This window comes from Prionailurus viverrinus, chromosome A2 (assembly GCF_022837055.1).
Source record: "Prionailurus viverrinus isolate Anna chromosome A2, UM_Priviv_1.0, whole genome shotgun sequence".
NCBI lineage: Eukaryota > Metazoa > Chordata > Mammalia > Carnivora > Felidae > Prionailurus > Prionailurus viverrinus.
In genome coordinates this window covers 117,471,169-117,477,261 of record NC_062562.1, presented here as the reverse complement: position 1 = coordinate 117,477,261, position 6,093 = coordinate 117,471,169, and positions in this window count along the sequence as shown.

Sequence of the window (6,093 nt, the reverse complement as noted above, 5' to 3'; positions counted from 1 at the left end):
CGTACGGGACCAGCCCTCAGTAAAAACCCTGACACTTAGCTTTCCTTGTTGGTGGCCCTTCACTGGCTTGTCACAACACTCATTGCTGGAGAAATTAAGCATATCCTGTGACATGCGTGTGACACTATGGGGCGAGGATTCTTAGTTGTGCCTTGTGGCTGGTTTCCTCCAGACTTCACCCCATGTGCCTTTTCTTTTTGCTGGCTTTGCTTTGCATCCTTTTGCTGGAATAAATCATAGCCATGAGTATGGCTGGGTGCTGGGTCCTGTGCATCCTCATAACGAATCCTCCAACGTGGAGGTGGTCTCGGGGCTCCTTGACACAGAGAAGCAGTTGTTAGCAGAAATAAAAGACTCTTTAAGCCAAATGTTTACAAAACTGGTTGCTTGACCTCATTGGAACTTTTACATCATTCAAGTGATAGTACCCCCATTGAGGTAACTATAGAATATAGTCTACTCTACAAAAAATAATTTTCTGGGTTACAAGCAGGAAAAGTCAATCAAACAAATGGGAGACTATTTTACCTTTCGTGGAAAACACACTAAGAAACCACGAGGGTGCTGGAAAACAGGGACTGGCCAGCTGACATTAATTAAGCCAGTTTTGTTTTCTCCTTAACCGTTAAGTGGCACCCGATCTCAGGTCATAACGCATTTGGAAAATTCAATTTTTTTCGTAGATTTAGGCCAAGCTTTGTTTTTACTAAAGTGATAGATGCTGTAGAAATATATACAAACGTTACCCAAAGCTTGAAGAGAACAAAACTTCAGAGGCATGACATTTTAGAGAATGACCTAAAGCTCTTTAAGAAAGGGAAACAAAAATGAATAATGAACAAGGAGTATACAGGAAGCTGAGGTTGACTGTCCTCAGGGAGTTATTGGCTGAAGCTTGGACTTCTATTATGTGCTTCTCAGAGATTTCTTTGAAGTGAGTCTCTCATCCAGACTAGGTGTTTCAGAAGCTGGAACTCTGTGCCACACCCTGGAATTTCTCAGTGCACTTTTTTACCAGTTGGATCATTCTCAGGGTGCTCAGGACAGATTCAGGAACCAAATGGTCTGGGGTCAGATATGCTAATGAACAGTCCATGATTCACCCATTTCCCCTCATCTATGGTGGAGCCCACATGGCCCAGAACCTGGCAGCCCCAGGCATCGAGGGCAATTTTCTGCTGTCCAACTTTGGGAATGACAACTCCAGAATGCTTCTGGCTTTTGTGTGACTCATTTGTTTTGACTAAGGAATGGGCAGAGAGGTGACTGCAGCTGTGTTAGCCAGGAGGGCAGATCCAGCTACAATAAACAGACATGCATTGCTGATAGCCTTTGGTATACATAGCATGGTCTGAGGAAGCAGAGAGCAATAGAGGTAGAGAAACCATTCTTGGCCTTCAAACTGTGTACAATTGAAATGTATGTAGAATAAATGTAGCCAGAAGAGAGAAGTGTGTTTTGAAGGATTGATTATCTAGTAATCCCAGCTTTCTGAAACCCAGAAAAAACTTAAAAATTAAAAACAAAGGTCCCTGTACAGTCCCTGTATGCTTCCCTCATGGCCTAGAGTACATTTATTATATATATATATATATATATATATATATATATATATATGTCTTTAACCTGTAAAACTGCTCTCAATAGACATCAAAGCCTTCCTTGGGAAAGTAACACTCCTTATTTTATGATTTGTTTCTCTAGGCAGCATTTTTTAAATGTTGACTCTTTCCCTGTCCCCTGACTTTTTAAAAATTACTTTATTGAGGTGAAATTCACATAACATAAAACTAACCATTTTAAGGTGAGCAGTTCAGTGGCATTTAGAATATTCGCAGTGTTGTGCAACTACTACGCCTATCTACTAGTAAAACATTCCTATCACTCCGAAGTCATACCTCATACTCATTAAACAGTTACTCCCCATTCTCCCCTCCCCCTAGTCCCTGATAACCACAAATCTGCATTCCATGGATTTCTATGGATTTATGTATTCTGGGTATTCCATATCAATGGAATTTTACAATTCTTTTGGTGGTCTTTTGTAAAAGGCTCCATTCCCTCAGCATAAGTTTTCCTCAAATTTGAACCACATTAGACATATTATCAGTACTCCAGTCTATTTCATGGTTAAATAATATTCCATTGGATAGATATTCTAAATTTTGCTTGTCTATTCATCAGTGTAAAGGTGTTTGGGTCGTCTTTACTTTTTGACTATTATGAATAATGCTGCTAGAAACATTCATGTGTTCCCTGACTTTTGCCACTCTCTACAATGGTGGTGAGAATAGTACCTATCTTTTGGGACTCTTATGATTAAATGAGAATTAACCATTTAGAATAATGCCTGGAACATGGTCAGAGTTCAACAAATTCTTATTATTGTTTTATTATTTTTTTTTAATATATAAGAACTCAAAAAGCACCAGGAATCAGTGTGCATCAGGGTGGATAACCTTATATATCCCAGTAATTCTCGAGGCCATCATTGTATCACTTCAACAATCAATGTAAGAAATAGAGACTGAATCATAAGTGAAAGTTAACAGTGAAACTATGGTCAGTATTTTCTGGGTAAAAAGGCAGGGATGATTATGATACCACATTGATGCATTTCCATCAAAACTTAGTATTAGGTATGGGAAATAAACATGGCTTTACAGAGACCTGCAACAGAATGTCTTTATTATTATCATTATTTTAGAGACAGAGAGTGAGTGTGTGAGTGGGGGAGAGGGGCCGAAGGAGAGAGAATCTTTTGTGTGTGTGTGTGTGTGTGTGTGTGTGTGTGTGTGAGACAGAGAGAGAGAGAGAGAGAGAGAGAGGGCCAGCAAGCACGAGGTGGGGGGGCAGGACCTGGGGGGTGGGGGAGGGCTCGGAGGCGGGGAGGCAGAGAGACAGAATCTTAAGCAGGTTCCATGTTCAGCACAGAGCCCGGCATGGAGCTCGATCCCACAACCCTGGGACCATGACCTGAGCTGAAATCAAGAGTCGGATGCTCAACTGGTTGAGCCACCCAAGTGCCTTTGAGGGCTATTTCTTGAGAAGTAGAATTGTGTGTGGGGAGAAAACTGTAAATGAAGAAGAGCGTGCCAACATTTCTGAGCCCGGTGGATTTGAGTGTAAGCAGGAAGACCAGAATGGATACTTGTGCAGGAATTGCGGAGTTATCCCTGACAGGTGGCTGGGCTTAGAAGCAGCAATGTGCCTGTGAGTCACCTTTATGACAAATTGACAGCAAATGGGAAGAGACTGGCAAGAGAAGGGAAAATTCAGAACAAGTGCCGTGAACTCCAGTGAAGGGAAGGGCGGTGATGCTGTGACTGGTGACTGGAGAGTTGGGAAAGCACAACTAAGGCAGCTGCTGTGCCCAAGGGACTGCTTTGTGTCATGTCACTTCTATGTTCATACAGGTGATACTTTCTATTAGGAATGAAAGGAAACACAGCAACCTCTGGGGTGCATTTCAATGTCTAACTCCCGCTTTTTCCTGCTATCACAGTAGGAAGGGGTTAAGATATGCTTTAGTAACAATTCCAAAATTTTAACGATGTAACAACAAAAGTTTATTTCTCATTTGTGCTGAGAGAGCATTTCAGCTCAGTTGGGTCCAACTCCTGCCACTTTATCTTGCCAGGTAGATGGAGGCCTTCACTGGAATAGTGCTGGTGCCTATGGTAAGGGGACGTTTGCATAGCAAAGCAAGGACTGGCTCTTAAAGCTTCTACTGTCATTTTATTGGCCGAAGTAGGTCATGTGGCCAAGACTGAGACTTCTTCAGTGGGTGGTAGGGATGGGGTTGTGGGTGGGAGGAAGGGGATCATAATTCTGTCTTAGTGAAAGAGGATATTGGTGAAATGTAACACATTCTACAACATTTGCTAATTGAACTCCAGTGTTTTGTTTTGTTTCATTGTTCTGGTATGAGCCTGTGGTCTAAATCAATCATGGCTGACACTTGGCCAGTGACTGCTTTAAGTGTGAATGGGCGTGTGCCCCAATTCTGGCCAATGAAACATGAAGATCACCTGGCTGGGGGACTTGTAGCAGAGGCTTCTTATAGAATGTGACTCAAGGAAGGGATCTTCTTTCTGCCTCTGAACATGATGTTGGTAACGGCTGCATCTGCTTCACATCCAGCCTGAGGAAGAAGCCCTCAGGGCGAACCTGGCAGAGCAGAAAGACAGAAAGAACCTGGGTCTATTGCTGACATGTTTGAGCTACTGAATAAACCGATACTGAAGTCACTATGTGTACAGACTTCCTGTTATGGGAGGTAAAACATCTCCTTCTTGTTTAAGTGATTTTGAATTGGTTTTCTCTTGAAACAAGAGAACTTTCTATTGAAGCCAAAGTGTTCTAGCAGACAAAAGGAATATAATTTTACTACCTTGCTAAGTGAATTTAGATTATAGTTTTGAGGAAAATAGGTCTATACAATTCTTCAATAAACAATTGTAACACATCTTTTGTGGGAGGAACACTGTGCTATGAGAAGGGAATACATCCTGGAATAAAAAAAAAAAAAAAGGTTTATAACCCAGAGGGGAATGTAAGATGCGCACCCAATGAAATATAGGCAAGAAATGATGGTGGTTTGGACAACAGTGGTGTTGCTGGTGGAGACAGAGATGGATATTTAGGGGGATTGGTAAAGGAGTAGGCCCTCTGGGTTACTCTGTAACAACTGAAACACATCAAAGAAGGTATAACATGTAAATCTTTTTTCTGCCAACACTCTTGGAGTTTTGAAGGAAAAGACACGGTGGATGCTGTGGTTTGGTTCACTCCAAGTCTTACCCAACTTCCTCCTTATGTGCCTTACTGCAGAGGCCGGAAAGCCAAAAATCCCATTTCCCAGCCTTCCTTGCAGCTACTTTTGTGACTGGGATTTGGAGTGTACCAACCAGCTACCTTTATGCAAGGCATGAACTGGGAAATGAGGTAACAAAGGAGAAGCAGGATTCGAGGCACGGGGTTTGCTGGTGTGGCTTGTAGCGGGAGGGGTGTGGTTCCAACAGTTCTGCTGAGCCTTTCTGGTTTGACAGGCGGCCTCCTGGCGGTGGCAGGAGTGACAGTCATCTTAGCAGCTTAACTGCGGCAATGGCTGCCACATAAATGCTTAATACGTGTGGGCTGTTATTATACTTAGTATTTACCAAAAAAGAATACTTACTGTTGGATGTCTGTGTGCTATGAAGATAGTACCTAATGGATAATGGAACGCTCAGCCTGACTTCCGAGGTAATTCAGTCCTGAAGGAAATACTGTTCCACGGCTTAACGTATATGACGTTGATGTCCCTTCACTCCTTTTATGTTCCTTTTTACAAGTAGCCTATGCTCCCAAGGTATCAGGTGTTGAAAAACTGGTTCTGTCAGATGCTTGGGAGAAAGCTAGACTGTTGTCATTAAAGAGGAGCAGTCTTCCTCTAGACCATCCCAGAAATTTTAAACATCTGATGACAAATGCTATGAGAGTCAGAAGGAACTGTGCCTTTCAGCTGCACTGATAGGATCCACTTAAACTAAGCAGAAACTGTGTCTAAACCAGGAAGCCTAACAACATCGCAACTTCCTCTACAGGGGATAACTCGGCTGTAATACATAAGAATGTTTGGTCAAAGAGTTAAAAATGTCAACAAAGACATGCAGGAAGTGACTCTTTGCTCCCAATTCCCCAAATAATTTCTTCCTTCTCTAAACATATTTTTGGTACCTCTCTCAGGACATTTTCTATTTTTCAGCCTGTATCAGAGCTATATATATCCATTTCTGATCTGTCCAATAGACAAAACTATAAAAACATGGAGGGCAGGTCATCCACTGATTCATCTTTGGATCTCTTAAAGTGCCTGCTAAGAATGGATCCTTTTACAAAGGAAGCTGTCAATCTATAGTGAATGGAGGAATTGGTGAATTCTTGTGCCTTAGTCATGAGGACTAACACTTTTGAAAGAATGCTTAGAATGTGTTGTAACTATTCCACTAAATACTTTGATTCATACTCCAGATTAAAGTGAAGGAGAAGAAAAAATGGGTACAGGATGGGGAGGGTTGCCATACTGCTTTGGACTAGTGTTTCTTCCAC